Source organism: Saccopteryx bilineata, chromosome 6, assembly GCF_036850765.1.
Source record: "Saccopteryx bilineata isolate mSacBil1 chromosome 6, mSacBil1_pri_phased_curated, whole genome shotgun sequence".
NCBI lineage: Eukaryota > Metazoa > Chordata > Mammalia > Chiroptera > Emballonuridae > Saccopteryx > Saccopteryx bilineata.
Genome location: NC_089495.1, coordinates 21,905,640 through 21,931,347, shown reverse-complemented (window position 1 = coordinate 21,931,347; position 25,708 = coordinate 21,905,640). Strand labels below are relative to the sequence as shown.

General features: G+C 43.6%; 1 non-coding gene across 1 annotated transcript; it reads left to right on the top strand.

The window, feature by feature from the left end:
- Nucleotides 1–5,109: 5,109 nt before the first annotated feature.
- Nucleotides 5,110–5,185, top strand: TRNAD-GUC (transfer RNA aspartic acid (anticodon GUC)). Its single transcript has one exon. It is a non-coding gene; the product is annotated as a tRNA-Asp (tRNA).
- The last annotated feature ends 20,523 nt before the right edge of the window (nucleotides 5,186–25,708 follow it).

Below are 25,708 nucleotides of genomic sequence, written 5' to 3'. Positions count from 1 at the left end.
TTTCTGTTCTAAAGAAAGCTTCCTATGTCAAAATGATGTTTTGGTTTCTTTTTTAAACACATCTTCAATAATAACTTCCCAGAAGTAAATATGAAGATTTTCCTTTTACTGGCTCTCAGACTTATATTAATTAGAAAATGCCCTCAAGAAACAATAAAGCTCTAAATCAGTTTCATTTCAATATTCAGTGTAACATTCAAGTTGTCAGAATTTTTACAAAGCCCCTGATGAAGCACTCGGCATAATGAATTGTGCAATTATCATGAAACGGGGTTCTAATGAGCAATTATCATTCCAAGCAAGAACATTCCAGGCTTTTTTATCCTCCTCCCAGAATGGAAACTAACAAGTAGTTATGAAAAAAAGGGAAAAAACAGAAAACCCCTAATGGAAGTATGTGTAGGTAGTACAGCACTGAGTTGAAATGACTCTTACCAACCTAGTTTCCTCTAAGTTTGTAGGTGGCAACACAGCTTAAGAAAATGGGTTGTCAGGACCCTTGGGCGCTGTTGGTGAAAATGCAAATTGGTGCAGCCACTGTGGAAAACAGTGTGGAGGTTCCTCAAAAGATTAAAAATAGAACTACCTTATGACCCAGCTATCCACTTTTGGGTGTATTGCCAAAGGAAATGAAAACGGGATCTCAATGAGATATCTGTGCTCCCGCATTCATTCACAATAGCCAAGTGTTTGAGTCAACAGAGGAGTGTCAATCAACACATGAGCGCACAAAGAAGACACGGTATATATATATATGTATTTATATATGTGTGTGGGTATATGTTTATATATATATGTATGTTTATACATATAATGTTATTCAACCCTAAAAATTAGGAAATCTTGCCATTTGTGACAACATAGATGCACCTTAATAACATTATGTTAAGTAAAATAAGGCAGAGGGAGAAGGACAAACACTATATAGGTGGAATCTAAAAAAGCCGTGTTCACCGAAACAGAGCTGAGAATGGTGGTTACCAGAAGTGGGTGTGGAGGGGGAGAATGGGGAAATGTCGGTCGAAGGGTACAAACTTCCAGTTATAAGATGAATAAGTATGGGGAGATCTAATATACAGCATGTGATTGCTGTTGGGAATTCTGTCTTATATACTTGAAAGTTGCTAAGAGAGTAGATCTTAAAAGCTCTCACTACATAAGAGAAGTAGTAATTATGTGATACAAATGTTAGCTAATGATATGCTTGCAGTCATTCTGAGCTATAGATGGTGATGGATTGGGCCAGTAGATCATCACCGTTCAACTCGAAAAAAGCCATGCTTGTGTTTTTTTTTATCCTAAAAAAGACAGAGACTTGATTTAGGGCTGTGGACACACACTACGGTGCACAGGTGATGGGTTGCAGAATCATGCACCTGAATCTTGTACAGTTTTGTTGCTCAGTGTCATCCCAACAAATTCAATTTAAAAATTAATAATAAAAAAGTATATCAAATCAACACTTTGTACACCTTAAACTTACACAAACTTACATGTTTGTTATACCTCAATAAATCAAGGCGCAGGGGGAATAGAAACTGGGTTTTCAGGTGCGGTCCCAGGATCTTCCCTGACCCATATGAACTTTCCATATAGGAGATGGAGCTGGATGGATGCGGGTGTCAGGCATGAAGTAACCACTAACTGATCATAGCTGTGAATAGAGTCTCATCCACGGGACACTATCCTTCCCTTCTGTCCTGTAAATTTGTGGTGTCAAGTTCTAATAGGAGAGAAAATGCCCAGAAGTTATTTGCTGTCATCAGAGATCTGCGGGAGAGAAATCCTGTGAATCATTGCTCTAGTTAAAATAAAACCAACATTTACCGAATGCCCACCTTGTGTGGGCCATCGCGCTCGATGACTTACAGTGCAGTATTCTGTATTCTCACAACCTGGGAGGTACATATTTTATAGATGAGGGAAGCTGTAGCTTTGAGATGTTGAGCAAAGTGGCTGAAGCCGATGGGCAAAAATAATCAGAGCCCAGCGTGCCTGCCCCGCACTCCAGCCGGCCTTCCAGGAGAAAGCCACTGTCTTGGATGGATTCTTCTTGACATTCTTTCTGAGCCCCTCTGTAACCCAGACTGAACCATTTGCTCACTGCCTGCTTCTGGAACCTGCTTGGTACACCTCCAGGGGCACTGATTATGTTATAGCCTAAGGTTTTGTAATGCAAGGACTGTGCTTTGACCTGCTTTCCTCATTGAGATGGTAAGAAACAATGAAAATCACGTACTGTTGTTATCAGTTATAGTGCTTCTGCTGCAAGTAACAGAAAAGGCCAAATCGATCGGCTTAAAAGTACAGAAAATGAACCCTTTCACATAAAGTCAGTCTTGGTACAGAACACCAAGGCTTGGTGAAGCCTGTGACTTTGCAATGCCAAAGACCTGGTCTTCTCCCATCCTTCCTGCTGTCATCCTCCGGACATGGGCACACCTCCAGCTGGGTCCTCCAGAGCTGCCACGTGGCCATTACTTTTCCAGGCACCATATCCCTAGGGACACAGGGCATCCAGTGGGAGAGGAGGAACTAATGCTGGCATTCTGCTTTTCAAATCGGGGCAGCATTTCCAAGGAGCCCACAGGCAGGCTTGCACACAGGCCTCCCTGGCAAGAATGGGCCCCCTCTAAACCCATCGCTGACAAGGGGCACAGAGTGGCAGTGACTAGGTTAGACCTTGGGTTTGCTCTTGAGTCAGGTTAGGAAAGAGGGAACATCTAGACAAAATCAGGGCTCTAACAGCAAGGAACATGGAAAGACCTGGTGCTGGATGGAGAAATGTCAGTGATTTCTGCTCAAGGGAAGCATGCTGAACTCCTCTGAAGGAAGATCACCTAAATTCAAGGTTTTCACGGTTCTCTATTTTTCCACTGTTGTCCAGACGGGAGAGGTGGGGATGAAAGGGTTGGTTTGGGACCTCAGCTAAGGAGCTATAAAGAAACTGAAGAGCCTGGATCTATGTTAAGAGTTCAATTGTACCCCATGCCTTTACACGAGTGCTGTAGAGGAAATACATGCAACTATCAGTACTAAAAGTCAGCAATCGGATTGGGAATCTATAAAGAAACTGATATTTATGTTTTAGGTTGAAAGGAGTGGGTTGTCGTCAGCTGATCAGAGAAGTTGAAAGCTGGAGCCCAAAGGTACTGATGACCATGCCCACAAAGGGTTGTCGCAAGTCCCTGAGATCGAATCTCAGTATTCTGAACCCCACTGTGGGATTGGCACAGTGTGCTGTTTCCCCTAACAGCTTTTGGACACAGTTCTCAGCGAGGCCGACACACGGTGCCACTTGTAGCTCTTACACATCCCCCGTGCCGCCAGTGAGAGCTTCTCTCAGATCAGTCAAGTAGACGATACAAGACTACTTGATTTATTGGTGCTATTCTGGAAAAAACTGAGAATTAATGAGCTTCTCCACATATTAAGTGTTTTCAATTTTTGGAAGAAATAAACTGCCTTTTTAAAATAACAACATCCCTAATTATCAGCCAGTAAACCTCCCACAGACCTCAACCAATAATCAAATACATGAAAAATAAAATATCTCTTTTTCAAAACACAAATCTGATGACGCTACTACCTATTCAAAAAAACATTTCGTCCCTGGCCAGTTGGCTCAGCGGTAGAGCGTCGGCCTGGCGTGCGGGGTACCCGGGTTCGATTCCCGGCCAGGGCACATAGGAGAAGTGCCCATTTGTTTCTCCACCCCCCCCTTCCTCTCTGTCTCTCTCTTCCCCTCCCGCAGCCAAGGCTCCATTGGAGCAAAGATGGCCCGGGCGCTGGGGATGGCTCCTTGGCCTCTGCCCCAGGCGCTAGAGTGGCTCTGGTCACGGCAGAGCGATGCCCGGAGGGGCAGAGCATCGCCCCCTGGTGGGCAGAGCTTCGCTCCTGGTGGGCGTGCCGGGTGGATCACGGTCGGGCGCATGCGGGAGTCTGTCTGACTGTCTCTCCCCGTTTCCAGCTTTCCAGCTTCAGAAAAATACAAAACAACAACAACAACAACAACAAAAAACCTTTCATGGGGCCCTACTGTCTACAGAACAAACTCCAAACTGTTACTTAACAAAACATCCAAAGCCCTTGGGAACTTGGTCCCTCTCTTCCCTCCGCTATTTTCTCCAGTCTTACCAGATCTCTCGTCGTTTCTAGCTGGCATGACCTTTCACATTTCTGTACCTTTGGCTAACTTTACTCCTTTATTTTTATCATTTAAAAACCTATCCATCTTTTAAGACCTTGATCACACCCAGCTCCTCTAGCAGACCTCACTCATTAGCTGCCCCTTATCGATTAAGCAGAATTAGTCAACCTCATCTCTGTGGGCTCTGATGGTTGTTGCCAGCTCTGTTTAATGCCTTTGACAGCTGGTCCCTAATAATACAGACACTTCAATGTCTGCTGATATTTCTGGGCCACTAAATTAAGAGCTTTCCAGAATGGAGACCAGTGATATGTTCACCAGCCCCATTTCTTCTGTCTGGGCTCACAGGAAGTCTGTATTGCAGTAGGGAGCCTGCATGTGTGGGGGTGGGTTCTGACCAATGGGCTGGGGCAAAGGGATGTAAGGCATTTCCAGGTCTGGTCTTTAAAAATGTTCAATGAAGCTCCAGGTCTGTCTTCCTCTTCTTAGAGAGAGGCCAAAATCCCACGACAAATGGAGCCTGGGTCCCTGAGTAATTACTTATAGAACAGCTGCCCAGGAGAGCTGCCTGCCCACTTGGAAATCATGTGAGTGAGAAATAAATTACTGCTCCATTGAGCCACTGAGCTTTGGGGACAACTGGTTATTATAACATAGCTTAGCTTGCTTTAATTAATACAAAAAAGCAGGGGGGACTGTGTATTAGTTATTTTTTATTCCTGCAGTGCTTTGTGAGGAATTTTCTCAAAGTGAGATGAAGAGGGAATAAAAAAGCCTCATAAAAATTATACGTTTTCACCTGAGAAAGGACTGAAATCCCCTTAAGAGAAGCATCTCTGTTTTCTGTGAACATGAGATGAATGATACCATGAATGCGGGTTTCTGATATTTACTGGCAGACTTTGGCAATGAGAGTGAGGGGAAAGTGGGGTGGAAACGATGGATAAAAGGAGAAAGGGGCCCTGGCTGGTTGGCTCTGTGGTAGAGTGTTGGCCTGTCATGCAGAAGTCCCGGGTTCGATTCCCGGCCAGGGCACACAGGAGAAGCGCCCATCTGCTTCTCCACCCCTCCCCCTCTCCTTCCTCTCTGTCTCTCTCTTCCCCTCCCTCAGCCAAGGCTCCATTGGAGCAAAGATGGCCCAGGCGCTGAGGATGGCTCTGTGGCCTCTGCCTCAGGTGCTAGAATGGCTCTGGTGGCAACAGAGCGACGCCCCAGATGGGCAGAACATCGCCTCCTGGTGGGCATGCCGGGTGGATCCTGGTCCGGTGCATGCGGGAGTCTGTCTGACTGCCTCCCCGTTTCCTGCTTCAGAAAAATAAAGCTCCCCCCCCCCAAACAAACAAAAAAAAAAAAAGGAGAAAGGTGTTCCATGGTTGGCTTTCTTCCTTTGTCAGGCTATGGCTTCAGCGTCACCCCACAAAGCCTTGCCAGCGCGCCCTGGGGCAGGAACACCCACCTCTCCTCTGATACTGTCCTCTGCCAGGCAGAGCGGGCATCTGCTTGGGACTCACCTCAGACTGTAACTACTTGCTTGGTTTGTTTGAATCCCAGATTGGACTCGAAGCCCCATGAGGGAAGAAACCACTCTGTCTCGTTCACTGATGTTTCCAGGCCCCTCGAGCACGTGTGGCTCACAGCAGACCCACACTCGCGGTGCCGGGAAGGTAAGGAAAGAGGCGGAGGAAGCCCTGAGTGTTAATGTCGCTGTGGGGGGAGCAATAGTCACCCTGCAAAAGCACCCGAGTCACAGTTGTACACAATAAAATAATGAATGCTGCTTCCCAAAAGAGGTAAAATTATGTTCAGTAAAATATATTTAAGAAAAAAAAAGCACATGACTGATGCACTAAGAATATGTCCATATATAGCATGAGTAAAATAAGATGACTTCACAGGTCCAAGAGAGAGCATTAGTTAACTGGAAAACTCACCCAACCCAACATAGTCCCCTAAAGAATCCAAATAAATGAGATATTGCCTATCATTCTTTCATCCTTTCCTTATCAAATATCTGCTGTGTGTCTGGTATATACAGAATACTTTCCTAAAAATCGCTGAGAATTCCACACAGTAGCTGACATGATCCTCCTCCTCTTCAATGACTTACAATACAATGGAAAACATAGAGAAACGTGGCCTAGTCTCCTATTTACACCGAGCCCATTGTTGCACCTGGCATAGACCTCTAGGGTAAGTGACTGTTGTACGAAGTACAACCTCTAGTCTCCAATCTCCACCCTATCCACCACCCTCTTTTTATCGTCCTGTTCGTGAAAAGATACCACGCATTCCACACACTAAATACTCCGTGTAGTTACAGTAAATGTCTGCTTTGTAGTTAAGCAAACACACCCACAGAGTTCCCTTTTCTGTGGGTTTCCTCTCACGAAGATAACTTATCTCCGCCATCTCGTCCCCTACCAAAAAGCATGGTGCGTCTCCTCCTTACCACTCAGTTCCTGCAGCTGGTGGCCACAGCCAGGAGTGATCCCTGATACTCTCACGGTCACTAGGAGGTTCCAGAGCCATTTCCAGCTCGTCTCTCAGGCTTGCCAGAACTGCTGCCTGTCCCTAACTCCCATCCTGAAGCCGCGGTTCTATCCAAACCTGGGGGAGGGGAGCCCTGGGCAGTGAGGCCTTTCTCCTTTGCACTTAAGCGATTTCTATCTCAAACATAAAACCAGGTAAGCATTTCTCTTGATCTTTGATCTTTTTTTTTTCTTCTTTAAACTCCATTGATTCCGATGTGTTCCCTAAGAGGGAGCTCAGTGACATAGAAAGAGCACTGAACCAGCAGCCCGGAGAACTCGGTTTCATGTTCTGGGCCTGCCCCTCACTGTGTCGGGGCACAGGGGGCCTTAACTTCTCTGGATTGGGCCAGTAGATCATCACCGTTCAACTCGAAAAAAGCCATGCTTGTGTTTTTTTTTATCCTAACAGTATAGGTTCTATTGAACAATAAATATATCGTGTTATCTCTTCTTGGGGAGAAAACGGCTGGCTGATAAGTCAGGTGTCTAAGAGCTCTGTCTGTTGACTTGTCATCAAACAAGACAGCCCAGTGGCTGGCTCGTGGCAGTCCAGCAAAGCTCCATGAGAACATCTGACGTGGCAAGCTGTTTCTTTATGTTTCTCAGTCTCGGTATTGGCTTGAGTCTCAGTGCTTTGTTTCCACGAAGGCTAGTCTAGCAAATGGGATGTTTTCATCAATAAGTCTGATGGTATTGTCTGAGTTAAACAAATAGCAATCTCGAACAGCAGCCAATGTGAACAGCTAGACCTTATTGGTATGTGTGCTGATAATTAGCTGAAGAATCTAGTTCTTTGTTCTGCTTAGTGCTGAAATCCTATGTCCCTGGGTAGTGATTAGACTCCCTAATGATCCAAACGACTGCTTGGAGTTTCTCTCCACTTCATTCTGGAGATGGGCGTTGGAAGGGAACTTTCTCCTGTGCTTCTTGAATATGAAATAACAGCACTTACAAATCCTTCATTAGAGAACCACTTCACTGGCAAGGTCATGAAACAGAATGAGACGAAGCACTCAATCAATCATTTAAAGACAGGCCTATTTAGCAACGTTCATTGTAACTGTCATAGCGCTTCTGCTAACAGGATAAGAAAAATTCACCGCCTCGTTTCTTTTTGCCAAGCAGAAAGTTGCTCAAGTGGATTCTGGATCTAAACTGAGCAGTTTTGCTAAGTTAAAGGGTCTGATTTAGAGTACAAACTCCCAGAAAGAATACGGACAGGTGACTGGGGACTGTCTCTGCTCAGAACTCACAGGAGACTGCCCTGTCTCCGTTTTCTCAGCTGGATCGGTCTGGGGACACATTCACTAGGTGAGCCTGCCCTGTGCACTCTTTCTTTTTTCTTTAATTTTTAAAATTTTTCAATAACAGTTTACATTCAATATTATTTTGTATCAGTTCCAAGTGTACAGCATAATGGTTAGACAATCAGTTACTTTGCAAAGGGTTTCCCCTCCATATTCCCAGTACCCACCCGGCACCATGTATAGTTATTACAATATCGCTGGCTCTATTCTCTATGCTGTGCATTCTTTTGTTCCCTGAGCCACAGTCCAGGAGCTGCTTGTGATGCTGGTCCAGCCCAAAGAGAAATCCCTCTCTCTCCCTCAACACCCACCAGGCCAAAAAAAAAAAAAAGAAAAAGAAAAAATCAGATATTAATTATTTGGCTAAGTGAGGACAAAATAATTGACTGGACCGTGTTGCTGGGCGATTCTGTAGCTCTGGGCCGGCACTTATCTAGCCCTGCAGCAGCAAGCTCTCTTCCCGTGAATAGTTGTTAATTAGAATGGGTTTGTTATCCTTAATGGATTGGCAATTCTTCCTATTACATTTTAAAATAATGTTTAAAAGTTTGTTTCCTCTGGATGGAAATGGCATAAGCCGGAGGGGACAGCAGTAAAGGTCATCAGGCATTCAGTGTTTCTACTGCAGAGTTTTCCTAACCGTGCGTCTCGAACCTTATTACTCAATAAAGCCTCCAGATGTTTCACAGCGGCGTTTCCAGGGATCTCTCCACTGGTCTGTGTTTCAGGCAGGTGGTGAATTACTTAGCAGTGCTTCCAGGAGGCAGATTTGGACAAGGTACTGCTGTGTCTGTATTTTCCACATGCTGTGTAAATGACTAATGTATCACCCTCCTCGTCCTCTAATGTAGGAGCGAGATAACCCCGCGGGTCCCCAGCTTTGCGGATTACTTTTAGCAGAATGCCACGGTGATGCGATGGAAGTCATCTATGTCCACGCTGGCCGCTTCTTTCGTCTCACAAGGAGTTGAGGGGCTAAGAAGCTGTAATGGGTGACCCCATTTTCCCCTCTCTTCTTTTACCTGTAGGAAATGGTATTTTAATGAGCTTCATGTGTGCCGGGAACTCTTTCAAGGGCTTAACAGGTAGTGACCCTTTTTATTCCCCCAACAACTGCATGGGGTAGAGGTGATCATTGTCCCCATTTTATAGATGAGTAGCTGAAACACAGTGGATTTTGTAACATGTTTAAATTTATAGCCAATAGATGGCAGGGTCAGAATTCAAACCCAGACTCTCACTCCAGTGCACGTGCTCTTTGCCATGTCACAGATTGAAAGTAGTGAGTAGGCACTAGATTTCAGCTGCATGATGAGAGTAGGAATAACAAGGATATAAAGAGCGTTGGGGGAAAACCACATTTATATATAGTTTGTGCTAAAAGAAAAGACTAGAAACAAAGCTAGACTGTTTTCAGTTGTTGAAGTCTATCCTTTTCCTCTAGCCCAGGTGGTTCGCGTCTACCTGCTTATCTGGGAAACTCACAATTCTTCGTGGTTGTAACCTGCGTTTTCTTTCCATCAGCTCAAGTTAGAATGCATCCTTACTCCAGATTCCTGTTCCCTGAGGAAGTGAGCTCATGTATCTGGTTCCCAAGCCCCTCCTCCGGGTTATCCTGATCCCCTCCCCTCTCTCCTGACAGGTAGACAGCTATTGGCCTTCTCCCCTCACTTCAAGTTTCTCCAAACTAAACACCTCATCTCACGCAGTCAAACTAATCACCTCATCTCATGCGGTCTGTTTTTCTTCCATTATCCATTGTTTGCTCCAACAAAAATAGAAAGGAGCCTAGAGTGTAACCACCAGTCCAGGGTGTCTGCAGGTCACATGCTGGAGTGGATGACCCAGTTTTCTCTCCTCCCTCCGGGTCTCCTCAGTCTGCCTGACCCCACTGCCTCTCCCATCTGTAATGCAGACACCCATGGTGGTCTACAAAGGGACAGAAGCTGAGCACGACCACACACCCAAAGGGGCATCTCAAAATAGAAAACTGGGACATCACCTCAAGTTCATTACGTCACTGATGCCATTAAAGAACAACCAGTGCCTGTCCAAGAATCACAGGCAGGAACTTGAGTGGAGTTTCTAGAGCACGACATAAGAAACCTCATTTAATTCAGAAAATAGGGGCAAATGTTTCACTAAATCAGAGAACGTTTAGAGAAATATGCGTCTACCAGGCAACCTAAACTTGTGTGTTACCTGTTGTTGAGTTGGCTCCCTGTCCTGGTGACCCAATAAATGACTGATGTCCACAGTGTCATTCCCTAAACACCTGTTTGTCCCCCTCTTTGCAGCGACTTGGTCCTTGATTTGTCCTTTTCCTTCACATCTTATCAGCAGTGCCTGCTGATGCTGCTTCTGCAATATACCCTAAACCTTTCCATTTCTCTCCATTGACATTGCTGCCTCCCTCGCCCAAGCCGCCATCGTCTTCACCCACACTCTCCCACCAGCCTCCTAACTGGTCTCTCTATCCCACTTTACCCCCTCCATGCCCCTCCACACAACAACCAGACAAGTCTTTTAAAAGAATATACTGGGTCCTGTGACTACCCCGATTAATATTCTCCAAATTCTTCCTGCTGCACATAAAATAACACCCAAACTCCTTGCTAGAGCTGGCAGGGCTCTGCGGTTCTGAACCCTGCCAGCCTTTCTGACCTCACCATGTGCCACTCCGTGTCTTGGGCCCGAACACCAGCCTTTGTCTCTACTATTCTCACCTCTGGGTCCCTGCATGTGCTCTCCTCTGTGCTCGGAAGACTCTTTCCCAGGTATTCACGGGGTTGGCTTTTCTCATCATTCAGGCCTCAACTCACATTGTATCTAAAAACTCACAACCTTCTACAGATAAGAACAATGCAGTCCCCCCTGTGTTGGATGGCAGCATATTTCCAAATTGAGATCTGAGTGAGTCTCTGACTCTACCGGTGAACATAGCAGTAGAGCATCTAGAAAGAGCTTCTCTGGCCTCACGTCTCAACTCCCCACTCTGCTCAATCACTTGTTTTATGACATTCTTGTGATTTGCTTTCTTCACAGCACTGGTGGCCACCTGGAATGACGTGATTCATTTATTTTCTTTCTCAGAAAGGCGGGAGTTCCTGGAACAAGGACGCTGGCGGCTTGCTCACTGCTCTGTCTGCAGCACCGGGAACAGTGTCAGGCCACAACAAAGTGTAATAATGCATTTGCTGTGGGAAGGTTGTGCCTGGTAGCAAAGTACAGAAAGGGCCTGGGATTGGGGAGTGTTGGGTTTTCCCCCTGGCTCCTCATTAACTAGCTGTGGCACCTTGGAAATGCTTAACTTTTTTCTTCCTCTAGGCATGGATGATAATGAACTTTGGGGGTTTCTTTAAGTTCTTCTCAAAGTTGAGAATTGGACAAAGAGTCTTCCAACTTATTGTCTCTTTCATCCTTTGTTTCAAGATTAAATTATATTTGATTTGAGTTGTTTACATAAGAAAAAGAGAGGAGATTTTGGTCTGAATGCAAAACCACAGGGCCATGCTGATCTAAAAGTCTTTCAAGGTCTAAGTTCTGTAACTAGTGAGAGGACAAGCCTTCACTAAGTAGAATAACTTGATGCTGGGCTTCTCATACATAGGTCAGAGCAGCTGTTGGGCCCTGAAATACTTCACGAATCAAGAGAAAACTAGCTTACATACTTGTACTTTTAAAACTCACATGTATTGTATTCGAATTCTTTATGAATTGTTCCTTGTATAAGGCCTATTAATCACAGCATTTTCTAGATTACAAAAGATGTCTTGTCAGACTGGCTTTGAGTTCTAAGTCTCTCTGTGATTTCACCAATGAGCATGGCTGGAGAGCATAATAAGTGTGAGGCCTGGCTTGTCATTTGAGTCTCTCGTGCCACAGGGAGAAAGCTGAGGTCTATGGGATGTTATGAGCTACAACAGGGGTCTCTAACCTATGCCTCAGAGCCAGATGTGGCTCTTTGATGGCTGCATCTGGCTTGCAGACAAAGCTTTAATAAAAAAATAATAATGTTAAAAATATAAAACATTCTCATGTATTACATCCATTCATTTCTTACCACTCATGTTCATGGTTGCGGGTGGCTGGAGCCAATCACTGCTGTCTTCTGGGACAACACCAAATTTTTATTGGATAATGCGTAATGTACAGGGGTTGTTGTATGGCTCTCATAGAATTACATTTTAAAATATGTGGCGTTCATGGCTCACTCAGCCAAAAAGGTTGCCGACCCCTGAGCTACAAGAACAGATCCAGAGCCCAGGTCTCTAACTTCCAGGAGCTGTTCTTTTCTTAATACCACACTACTGTCAACCTCACCACCAAGAAAGCCACCTGGGTTCATGTCTTCTCAATGGGCTCTAATGGGGGTCCAATCATGCTCTTATTCTTTTAGATAATAAATGTTTGGGTGTCTACTTTTCCAGATACTGTCCTCTTTCACAGGTTTCTCTTTTGCAGCAAAAACATCAAAGGGTTCAACTTCAATAGCCCATGGTTCTGTAACTCAAAGTGGCTTTGGCTTCCTTTCCTAAGTCATAAACCTAGTAAGACTAGAAACTGCATTCTACAACCTCAAGCCATGGTAAACATGCAATTGTAGTCAGTAGATTTTTAAAAATCTATAAATGAATATATTGAGGGTGGGAGACAACAAGTAGGTCTTCTCAAAGTACTACTGATGCACTATCATCTCAGAAGATCGGAAGAGCTGCAATTCCAATAGGAATTGCATGATAGGAAACTCGAGGCTTCTGTAAGAAAGGAAAGACTGGGATTTAAAGTGTGCCTCAGAGTTGAGAGCTGGCCAAAGAGTTTTCCAGCTTATTGCCTCTTCCCTGGTTTCAGGATTAAACTCGATTTGATTTGATTATATTAGAAAATGCGAGGAAAGACTTTGGCCTGAATAACAAATCATAATGCTTACTAAAAAGTGTAAACAGAGACATTGTCTTCATCCCTAAAAGAAGGTCAATTTACCTCGCACACATAAAGCGTGTCAGCCTGGTAGGCGCCCCCTCTCCCAGGTCCTCTGCCCGAGGAGGCGGAGCTGAGAGCTGGCCTCCGGAGGCCCTGGACCTAGAGAAAACCCAGGTTTCCCGGGAACCGGGGAGCTGCTCTGTCTCTACTCAACGTCTTCAGCCGTCCAGCTGTCACGTGCGGGTCCCTAGCTCTAATGCAGTTCACAACCCTGGCTTTGCTGGGTCTTTACAAGGCAGTGAACTCTCCAGAGACCCAAGGGATAAGTAAAAATAATAATAATAATTATAAATAAATAAATTAAAAAGAAAATGCAGGCAACCTCCGGAAGCTGGAAAGGGAGAGGACACAAAGTCTCCCCTGGAGCCTCCATAGGGACACAGCCCTGCTGGCACCTTGATTTTAGCTACAGAAGACCCAGGTCAGAATTCTGACCCCCAGAACTAAAAGAGAATAAATTCTTACTGTTCGAAGCCACCAAGTTTGTGGTGTTTTGCTATAGTGACAATAGGAGACTAATTCAACAGCTAGTGGCCATCTCTTTCTCTCTCACTTGCACACAGATGACTTTCTGACCATCGATATGATGACCCATGCAGAATGTGAACTCACTGGCCGACGAGATGCATCAAAAGGGCCTAATGAAAGAGCCGAAGAACTCAGAGAGAGGACCAGGAGAACATGATATATTTTACAATTTCCCCTGCAACTTGCTTGTTAAATAAAAAGTAACACTGATTTATGTTTTTTAAAGAACTGCTTGTTTATAACAGGAATTAGTATCCAATTTGGCCCAACCTTTTTTTTTAACAGCATCAATATCTGAAGCACTAAACTGAGGTCCACATAATGACCTTCAGGTCTTACAAGATGCTTTTAGTTCACTAGCCCTTCTTTCTACTAACTTACTCCATCAGGAACATGAACTAAACACATTACTATTTATCAATATTCTCACACCATAACAGTAAAAAAAAAAAAAAAAAGAGCTTGAGAATCGATATTCTTTGGACTAGAAGATTCAGTTATTCTAAATATGTATTCCCCAAGCTTCTGTTTTAAGCAAAGTTGTATTGAATGTGATAATGTGTGTAGTAAATCACAGTGCTTAAAGGGAATGCTTTCTGCATTAGAAATCATGGATCTCAGTACAAATCTCATCACTCCAGAGGTCTTCTGTGATCAGCACCCACCCCCATCTTTCTCTAACCTTTGCCTGTTTGTCTTCACTGATAACCTGAGTTTGTAGTGTCTCTTACGCTTAACAGGTCCTTCCCTGTCTGTCTTCCCACTAGAACGTCAGCCCCACAGAAACAGGAACTTGATCTTCTTCACTGCTACCCCCGCAGTACTCATAACAGTGCCTAGCGCACAGTGGGTGCTTACTAGTCATTGAATGAATACGTTATCAGCAACTTGTCCCTCCATCTGTCTTCACTGTATTGCAATGTGGCTTATATTGCCTCAGGAAACTTGCGACCAGCAGTCTGGGTGTGGTGTGTCTTGTTCTGCCTTAAAGCTTTTCTTGTTTTTTTAAAATTAATTTTAATGGGGTGACATTGATAAATCAGGGTACATATATTCAGAGAAAACATCTTCAGGTTATTTTGACATTTAATTATGTTGCATACTCATCACCCAAAGTCAAATTGTCTTCCATCACCTTCTATCTGGTTTTCTTTGTGCCTCTCCCCTCCCCCTCTCACTCCCTTTCCTTCCCTTCCCCCCCCAACCACCACACTCTTGTCCATGTCTCTGAGCCTCATTTTTATTTCCCACCTATGTATGGAAACATATAGTTCTTAGTTTTTTCTGATTTACTTATTTCACTCAGTATAATGTTATCAAGATCCATCCATGTTGTTGTAAAAGATCCGATGTCATCATTTCTTATGGCTGAGTAGTATTCCATAGTATAGATGCCTTAAAGTTTTATCTAGACCCTACAGACATTCAGGAATGCATTGGGGCAATTTATCCCTCCCCCCCTCTACCGTCCCAGCTCAGGTCTAACTAGCTACTTAACCTAACACTAGCATTGCCTAAGTCTTTGAATAGCACTTGATGCTCGCTGCTATGTAATGACTTTCATTCTCCACTAAATGGCTAAATCCCAGAAGAGCACGGCCTTATCTGTCTTGACCACCTCTGCATCCCCAGTGGAGAAAGGTGCCTGTCACATACAGGGGGCTCCAAGAGGCACCTTCTTAAGGAAGTATCAAGAACACAACTAATTACTTTTAGTTTTTGTTAATTGCTTATTTCAGAACCTGACCCTATGGGTAAAAAATATGAGTCTAACCAATGCAAAAGAAGTAGATATTTTATATGTGAGGACACTAAGGCCTACAGAAACTAGGCCATTTGCCCAAGATCTCATGGCTATTCGTTGTGAGTTGGAGTTTAAAACCACGCTCATCTGATTCTAACTTGTTGGGCAGATAAAATATATTATGCTCACTTTGTTAAAGATGGCGCTGCCCACATGGAAGCCCATCACCCAGGTGATATTAATGTGTGTTAGGGAAGGGCTGTGGGCAGGCAGGATCCTTGTAGCCTGGGGCTTGGTTTTAGGACTAAGCCTTTCCCACCCTTTTTGATGTGGGGTGGTGCAATCCCCTTATGCCTCAGATAAGTGACTTTGTATCAGAGACTTCCCTATTTTGTATATTGGATTAAAGGTTTTGATTTCTGCGCTATAAAGTAGGGCAGACCCAGAGCTTGCTCTCTTGGTTCCTAAGATTAACATTAGAGGAGAGAACAGAGAGGAGAGAAGAGAGAGGCCACATGGAGGAGGCCAGGAGAAGCAGCCAAGATGGTAAAGTGCTGAAGGAGAAGCCAGTTTGTGCAGAGTTTGTGCAGAGAGAAGGAGATGGGGAACAGAGCTGAATAAGGCTAGTGAGCTAGAAACCTTTGATTCTAGGAAACTCAGATAAGTCAGTAGCTTTGTGAGCACTGAATGAGTGGGTTTTGGAGCCTAGTGTGTGTTTTTACTTGCCCGCCGGGTGCAAGCTAGGATTATGATGATGGCCCACCAGTTCTTGGCTTCGTTGTTTCATTACCATCTGTCCGAATCCAGTGCGAACCTGCATGGGCTGGGCGGCTGTGATGGTGGCCGTGGATACTGGCCATACATAACTCAAGGCTCTTTCTCTCACACCACAGAAACTTCTTAGGAGTTGGGAGCCCAGAACAAGGTAAACCAGACTGGGAGCCCTTGCAGTGAGGAGCTTGGAAGGCAAGGCTGTTGGAAGGAAGAGCGGCTGGTCTTTGTGGTGGAGATGAGCTGAGGGCCACCATGGTGAGGAGCCCAGGCCCTGGCTGCTCTCATTAGATGAGCGGCCTTGCAGGAAACTTCAGTCTCTGAGTTTTCACTTCCTCCGCTGGAAATGAGGACTATCATACCTACCTCAGAGGTCAGTTCTGAAAATTTCAGGAGCTACTAAACCATGTTTAGCAAGGTTCCTGGCACACAGTAAGCCCTTAATAAATTATAGTGTCATGCTCAGGATAGACTGGGCACATTTATAGTTTCCTTCAAAGTCATACTAAGGAGTGGGTCAAAGGGTCTCCCAGAATGACCAGTGGCTTCTTTTAGCCAGGGCTGCTGTAAAGCCAGTAGGCATGGCCACCATCACAACCGCCTGGCCCATGCAGGTTCACATTAGATTCGGACAGACGGTAATGAAACAATGGAGCCAATAACTGGTGGGCCATTATCTTTAATTCTAGCTTGCACCAGGCGGGTAAGTAAAAACACACTGGGCTCCAAAACCCACTCATTCAGTGCTCACAAAGCTACTGACATATCCGAGTTTCCTAAGGTTTCTAGCTCACTAGCCTTATTCACCTCTGTTCCCCATCTCCTTCCTTCTCCCTGCACAAACTCTGTACTAACTGGCTTCTCCTTTAGCACTCCACCATCTTGGCTGCCTCTCCTCTCCTCCACATGGCCTTTCTCTGCTCTCCTCTAATGCTAATCTCAGGAACCAAGAGCCAGCAAGCTCCAGGTCTGCCCCACTTTATAGTGTAGAAATCAAAACCTTTAATCCAATATACAAACAAGGAAGTCTCTGATACAAAGTCACTTATCTGAGGCATAATGGCATAATGGGATTCCTCATGAGTGCACCACCCCACATCATGCAATCATTCAAGGGTGTGGGGAAAAACTTAGTCTTAAAACGAAGCCTTAGGCTATAACCACCCTGCCTGCTTACAGCCTGTCCCCATACCTCATGCAAACTATAAATGAGCAAACATATATATCATATTTACAAACTTATTTGACCAACAGCTGCAGTTGGGCAGGATTAAGAGTGTATGTTTCTTTCGGTAGACATGGGGAAAGGGTCTGAGAGGCATATCCACAAGTATGTCAGGTCACATACTAAACCTGACGAGCTCCGGGACCTGCATGAAGGCCTTACAAACTCAGAACCCTAAAGTAACCATGCAAAGTGGTTTTAAATGAAAACCTGCCAACTAAAAGCAGTTCATGGCAGGTAGTCATGTTGTGCAGTATTTTTCCTTAACAAAGGTTTTTTACAACAGAATGAAGGAGAGATAATTGGGATGATTCTTAAAGGTGTCAAGATATGCAAATATAAAGGTCATTGGGCTATTCAGGAAACAGACCAGCAATGGGACTGCCGTGCGAATAGTCACTTAAATTTGTGAGCTACAGCTTTCAAATCTATGAAGGGAAGAAATTAGTTTCTTAAGTCCTTTCCACCTCTTAAGATTCTCTAGTATTTTGAGTTATAAAAGAAAATGTTTGGTGTTTTTTTTGTTTTTTTAATTTTCATCAAGTCTGTGGCATTAAAGTGAAGAGACAGACTTCTGCTTGCACCCCGACCGAGACCCACCTGGCAACCCCTGTCTGGGGTTGATGTTCTGCCCATCTGGGGCCACTTCTCTGTTGCTTGGCAACTCAGCTACTTTAGCATCTGAGGCGAGGCTATGGGGGCATCCAGTGCCCAGGGCCAACTTGCTCATTCAAGCCATGACTGTGGGAGGTGAAGAAAGAGAGAGAGAGAGAGAAAGACTGACAGAGAGAAAGGGGAGTGATGGAGAAGCAGGTGGTCACTTCTCCTGTGTGCCCTAACTAGGAATTGAACCCAGGACTTCCACACAACGGGCTGATGTTCCATCGCTGACCCAATCAGTCAGGACCTGAAAGTTCTTGATGGAAATAAATTCATTTAAGAATAACTGGTGACTGCCCAGCTTGTACACAATCAGAACTTTGTGTTGATTTGTTCATAGCCTGAGTTAGATTTACATTTGTGCCTTTGACAAAATAAGAATTGGCTTTTTAGATGTTTTAAATTACCATGAGACTAGTGTATTGACATGGTTCTTAGAATAATCTTAGAGCTCAGGGAACTGCTAATGATTCTAGGAATCTTGCAGTAGGTTATTCATTCTTTGGTATTTGGTTTGACATTTATTTTTTATTTTTTCAGTCATATTGATTTAAATATCATTAACCTCAAAATGCATCAAAGGGTAATTGCATTGACTATTTTGGCTCTGCTCAGCTATTACTTAGCAATCCATCTTTTATGGCAAAACTTCCCTAGTGAACAGTCCGGGAGAGCTGAGTTTGAGCTTTGGTCACGTCTTCCAAGCAAGTGTGCAGCCTATTTTAAATGTAACAGAAGCAAATCACAGAATAAGAGAAAACACTTGCTAAATTGCCAATGGCTGATTTGAAATGATCAATTTGAGAGACAGTGTGTTAGGAGAGGAATAAATGAAGCTATTAAATTGCGTTGTATTAATAAGGAAGAAAAGTGTAATAAACAAATTCCAACAAAATGTATAATTTCCATTGAAAAATCTTCCTGATTGATTCTACCTTGTACAACAGGGATTAATTTAAGACTCAGGTAACCCAAAGATCTCTAGGAGCCCACCAGAGAAGAAAGAGAGCATTCTAGGGGTAGCAGGATTGTCTCCAAACCATCTATCTCTCCTGCCATGAGGTAAGAAGTCAGAAAAAGAAGGAACAAGAAAAGCCTGTGTTGTTTAGAGATGTAAACATTTTTAGTAAACTGATTTTTGAAGTATACTTTTTCTAACTGAGATTTTAAATCTGGAGAAAATTGGGTTTGTATAGAAGGAATCTCCCACAATCATCTTACCCTTCTTAAATATCTCCTATAATATAACTGTGTTTAGTTTTAGATGAAAAGAAGTGCTAACTGGTTGGCCTAACCCTCCACTGGAGCGGTTTCCCCACAACCCTTCTGCCGAGTTAGCGCTATGGATCTTACCATCATAAGCCACCAGTGCCTTGTCTCTTGGAAATAAAAAGTCAGTCACCCTGTGGCAAAAACCGCCAACAAGAAGTGAAAACTAGGCAGCAAAGGCAAAAATAAGTGGGACTACATCGAACTAGAAAGACTCTATATAGCAAAGGAAATCATCAAGAAAATGAAAAGGCAACCTACGTAATGAAAGAAAATGTTTGTAAACCATATAGCTGATAAGGGGTTAATAGCCAGAATATATAAGGGACTCATACAACTCAATAGAACAGATCCAAACATTTAATTCAAAAGGGGCAGAGAAACGGAATAGATGTTTCTTTCCAAAGAAGACACACAAATGGCCAATATGTATATGAAAAGATGCTCAACAGCACTAATCATCAGGAAATGCAAATTAAAACCACCATGATATATCATCTCACACCTGTCAGAATGGCTGTTATCAAAAATATAAGAAATTACAAGTGTTGGTGAGGATGTGGAATAAAGGGAACCCTTGGGCACTGTTGGTGGAAATGTAAATCGGTACAGCCACTATGGAAAACAGTATGTCGGTTCCTCAAAAAATTAAAAATAGAATTACATATAATCCAGCAACCCCATTTCTGGATATTGGTCTGAAAGAAACAAACATGCTCTCTTGAAAAAGAATCTGCATCCCCATGTTTACTTCAGCATTATTTACAATCGTCAAGACATAGGAACAGTCTAAGTGTTCATCAACAGATGAATGGATAAACATGACATGATATATATAACGGAATATTATTCAGCCATAAAAAGAAGAAAATCTACCTTTTGCAACAACATGGATGGAACTTGATGGCATTAGGCTGAGTGAAATCAGTCATGCAGAGAAAGACAAATACTGCATATGATATCACTTATAACTAGAATCTTTTTAAAAGATGTATTGAAAGATATAGAGAAGAGATTGGTAGTTGCCAGATCTAGGAAAATGGCTGGGAATTAGACTGTTGTCCTGAGACAAGTCCTTGGTGTGGACTTTCAAGTCCTGCAGGGCAGAACGCTTCCCCTGCAAGCACTGATAAGATTGTTTAAAGAAAACAGCTGGGCCTGACCTGTGGTGGCGCAGTGGATAAAGCGTCGACCTGGAAATGCTGAGGTCGCCGGTTCGAAACCCTGGGCTTACCTGGTCAAGGCACATATGGGAGTTGATGCTTCCAGCTCCTCCCCCCTTCTTTCTCTCTGTCTCTCTCTCTCTCTCTTCTCTAAAAATGAATAAATAAAATATAAAAAAATAAAAAATAAAAAAAATTTAAGAAAACAGCTGATCCCTAGGCCCTTTTCCCTACGGCCAGAGGTGTGGGATAGTGGACCAGAGAAATGGGTAAGGTCAAAAGGCACAAACTTCCAATTATAAGGTAAACAGGTTCTAGCAACGTAATGGACAGCATGATGACTTCAGTTAACAATTACTGTATTATACATGTATATAAAAGTTGCTAGGAGAGTAGATCTTAGTTGTTCTCATCACATAAAAAAATTTAACTAGGCATAGTGATGGATATTAGACTTATTGTGGTGATCATGTTGCAATATATACGTATATCAAATCATTATGCTGTACACCTAAATCTAATGCAAGGTTCGTGTCAATTATATCTCAATAAAATTACACTTTGAAAAAAGAATAAAAACACATATTTCTAAAGAGATCCCATTTTGTGAGGAATTTGTGTGCGTTTACTGTCCAAAGCCCCTCGCAGCTCCATCTTTCTTCTCCCCACCCTCTAGTATTTATTCCCTTTCCATAGGTCACTCTTCTCATCCATGTCTCCAAACTTGACATCTCCAAACCTAGATTTGCAATGCCAGCTATCTCAAGAAACACTGGAATATTATCCCAGGAATTCACTCAAATTAAAATGTAAAAAAGGTCCTTTTTTTTTTCTCTTAAAAACCAAGGACAGACTCTGGTCTCCAGTTTCACATGTAAGGAGCGTGGAAGTTCCGATGCCTCCTAACAGCAGCAGCAACAATAACAAAACCTACACAGCCTGAAAAGTCAACAACTCTGATTAGATTCATAAGAGATGGGATGACAGGGACAAACACCATCCCCAACACCTGGGAGGCAAACAGAAGAGTGCAAGGAGTCGTGGCTGACAGTTCTATGTATAAAAAGTCATATATATATCAAATGAGGCTGGCATTAACAGACACTTCTGTTGCATCCCTGTAAGTAGGACTCTTCAAGCTGTAAGAACATGGGCTGTATTGAAGTGTTAAACAAAGCACTACCCAGCCTGTAGAGGAATAGCCTGAGGGTCTTAAACTGTGTGCCCTTGGTCATATTGACAGGCTATACAACCCCTTAGATTCCCAGACCCTGGCAGCCCACTTCATCAGAGCAGAGAAAACTTGGCCCTAACAGATGGAAGAACAGTCTCACTTGGGGCAACTTATCAATGAGGCTGTTAGCAAGCAGTTTTATTATTTAGCTTCTGCCAGAAATCATGGTCAGGATACCTCTTTAGATACAAGATAAATTGGCTGTGGGAATCTTGCCAGTGGTGAGGTTAGGTTTCCAGCTAGTCTGGAGTTGCCCCCAGAGAAGCTCAATCTGATTGGTTAGGCAGGTTATTTGGCTTAGCCAATCAGAATATTCAAGAGGTCAGCTGTAATTTTTGTCTAACTTGTCCACGGTGGTAGCTTCTGGCAATGAAGACACCAAACGAAGCTTGAAGGTATTGTAACCTCTTTCCTTCTCCCCAAGGCAATAGCATCAAAGCTATTGTAGAAAAAAGGTAGCATTTTGTCTGTAGGGAAAATCCGCATAAGATTACCTCCCTCTCCTCTCTGCTCTCGCCCCCTCCAGGGCTCCGCGAGCAGCCACGCATCTCAGCCACTCAGGAACTTCACAGCCTGGAGGGAGGGCCTTGCCACCATCTTTTTGTTTTTCTTTTCTGGAATGACAGGACTGAATTTTAAAAGTCACTTTCTGCTAAGACTTTTTTTTTCTTTTTTAAACATTTTGTGTATGTGGCACTGCCAGGCTAGGATCGACTTACCAAATATAAGGACATTAAAAATCTACAGAGTCGTATCAATCTTTAATGAAAAACAAACAAACATTAAAAAGCTGCCACTAAGCAGTGAGAGGTTGAAGGCAACTTCCAGTTAATTGGCACCCACAGGGCTTCCACTTGCTGCCAATTTCCAGAGGACTGGCTCCCAACCCAGTGTCACCAAATTAGGCCAGTTCCCTACAGGGCTTGTGTTGCCCTGTTGCTAATTAGGGTGACGCAAAGCAACCCTCTGCAAATGGGGTTTCTTCTAGACATAGATGCTTCCTGAGCCTCAAAGATTTTTAAATGCTCCCGAAAACTCCAGCTGCCATTTTGTAACTTGCATTGATCCGTGGTGAGGAAATTACTAAATAGTCTCTGTCTCACTAAATGGTGCAGTAACGACTACCAAAGGGTTTGGGGACTAAGGAATGGAAAGATGTTTGGAGAAAGAAATAGATTTTATATTGGTGGAGCAATAGAAAACGATTTATGAACTGAGCCTTTAAAAAAAATAGAAATAGAATGATTCTCTTTGTAAACATTCAATTCTCAGGGTTTTTCTAATCAACCGATGTTTGGAGCGCTCTCCCTCATCCTAGCCACACAGGAGAGTCCCCTGAGGTGGGGACTGGTGCCCAGCATAAACCAATCATTTGGAAATTCTGGTGACACAGCCGGGTCGTCAGTAATTTCCCTCCTCATCTCTCTCATTGATTGTAATATGAGGCTGGGGTTGAGAACTGTTGTCCCATAGGAATCAAGTTTGTTTAAAAGAACAACTTTTAAAAACATAGAATGGAATTAAAAAGTGTTAAGACTTTGAAAAACCGGAATGTTACAGTGTCTGTTTAGCCTTTTGACTTTGGATATTAATCTTTCCTGGATGGGTACTTTGTATGGTAAAATTAATATTTTTCTCGGAGATGTTGAGGAAGTGAGTAGGGCACCCTGTGAGTGTGCGTAGGTTGCCATAACAAAGTACGACAGGCTGGCTTACACACAGAGATTTGTTTTCTCTTAGGTCTGGAGGCCAGAAGCCCAAGGTCAAGGTGTCAGCAGGGTTCTTTATCCTGAGGCCTCCCTCCTTGGGTTGTTGATTGCTATTTCCTTCCCGTGTTTTTACACGCTCTTCTTCCCCTGGACATCTCTGTGTCTTAGTCTCCTCATAAAGACACCAGTCACATTGGTCTAAGGTTCAACCACATGACCTCATTTTACCTTTGTTGTGCCTTTAAAGACCCTACCTCCAAATACAGCCACCTTCTGAGGTATTGAGGGCTAGGACTTCAACATAGAAATGTGGGTGGCTGACACAATTCAGCTCAAAACCAGCACTTTGAAATAATAGTGGATTTATTTATTTATTTATTGTGGTTGGGGAAGGTGAAAATTTTCTTTTAAAAACAAGTTTGTTTTCTAAAAAAAAAAAAAAAGACCTTGAGAAAAAAAATTAAAAATTGCTTGGGCATGTGTAATGTAAATATCTTGAACCTTGGCCCATCGCGATGGGAAGATTGTGCCAGGGAAAGGAAGTCTCAGGACCGCTGACATCCCAGTGGTGGGGGATTCCAGCAGATGCCTCATAAAGATGTAGAAGATCACCTACTCATCTGAGTCCTTCAATTGCCCCCATTGTTCAGAACGCCCCAGACAGCCTAGCAGGCTGTGAGAGCATGGCATAATCGACTCCCTCTTCAAGAGGTCTCTTCTTTCTTGGCTCTGTAAATGCTTATAAAATTTTATTAGTATTAAAAGTAAAGCAAGGCCCTGGCTGGTTGGCTCAGCGGTAGAGCGTCGGCCTGGCGTGCGGGGGACCCGGGTTCGATTCCCGGCCAGGGCACATAGGAGAAGCGCCCATTTGCTTCTCCACCCCTACCCCTTCTTCTCTGTCTCTCTCTTCCCCTCCCGCAGCCAAGGCTCCATTGGAGCAAAGATGGCCCAGGCGCTGGGGATGGCTCCTTGGCCTCTGCCCCAGGCGCTAGAGTGGCTCTGGTCACGGCAGAGCAAGCACCGGAGGGGCAGAGCATCGCCCCCTGGTGGGCAGAGCGTCGCCCCTGGTGGGCGTGCCGGGTGGATCCCGGTCGGGCACATGCGGGAGTCTGTCTGTCTCTCCCCGTTTTCCAGCTTCAGTCAAATAAAGAATAAAAAAAAAAAAAAAAAAAAGTAAAGCAATGTGTACCATGTATGAAGCCCTGGTGCTATTGAATTTTAGATACCTGTTTAGTTAAAATACTAAAAAGTAATTTTTTACTTTAATCTACTCCCTAAATTTGTGCTTCCTGGGAAATATCACTCAATCAATGGGTTTGACCTTAGGTACTGAGTAGTTTACCTTTTATAAAGTTTAATATTTTCAGGAAGGTGAGAAAGCATATAGTATCAAAACAGAGAGGTATGTGTGGGGTGTGTGTGTGTGTTGAACAGATAAGGGACATGGAAACAGGAAAATCAAACGTAGGCTGTGGTACTGTCATAAAGGAGGCCATGTACTAGCATTGTGGAATTAAGGGGCCTGCTCTAGACACATAAGATTTTGATTCTGAGTTGCAATTTGAATAAATTTCCCAGTCCCTTGACTTCACCTGCAACATGTCTAAATTCTATGCTTCAAGTCAATAACTGTGCCATTCCTTCAGCAAATTTTTTCTGAGAACATACTGTGTGCACAGCACTGTCCAGAGAGCCATGGCCAAGACATAAAGGTGCAAGACATACCCACTAATCTCAGTGAGCAGACAATACATACACAAGTTCAAAGAGAAACAGCACTGCGAAACTTACAGAGCAATGCCAAGGCTCTCTCATGAGATGATGGTATATAAAGGCCCACGCAGTGTCCAAAAGGAAAAATTGAGTCCTTTCACAGCTAAATAAAGGTTGAGTAAGAGATGTGACTTCAGAGCCATCCTGGTAGGATGGACTCAGGTCAAGGAAAACAAGAGAAGCGAAGGGCAAAGATAAACTAGACCAGCCATGTTTGTTTGCTTGTTTTTCACCAGTTTGGTTTAGATTGCATTTATCAGATTTGGGATTCAGAGAAAAATCACTGAACACATTTATAATAAAATACAAGTCAGGTTTCAGTCAATCTTTCCATTTCTAACAGGTCTTTCTTTCAGCCCTGTCCTCACTCCAAACGAGTAGTCAAACAAACATATGACTTAATGACCAGCTCACACTATGATCACTGTCAGTGAGAAACTAGATCCCAGCTGGGGGCATGGTCATTTAAAAGGGTCTAGTTTGGTCTTCAATATAAACTGGTCATTACAGAACATGTGAGACCTGACCCTCCTTCGGGAACCTGTCCAGTGTGGCTAAAATTGGCCTCCTGAATTAGACATTGCGAAGGAGAGAAAACACAAGCTCGGCTGAGGGACTTTTCAAAAGTCTTTTCTTTCTTTAAAAAAGACACTAAGCCAAA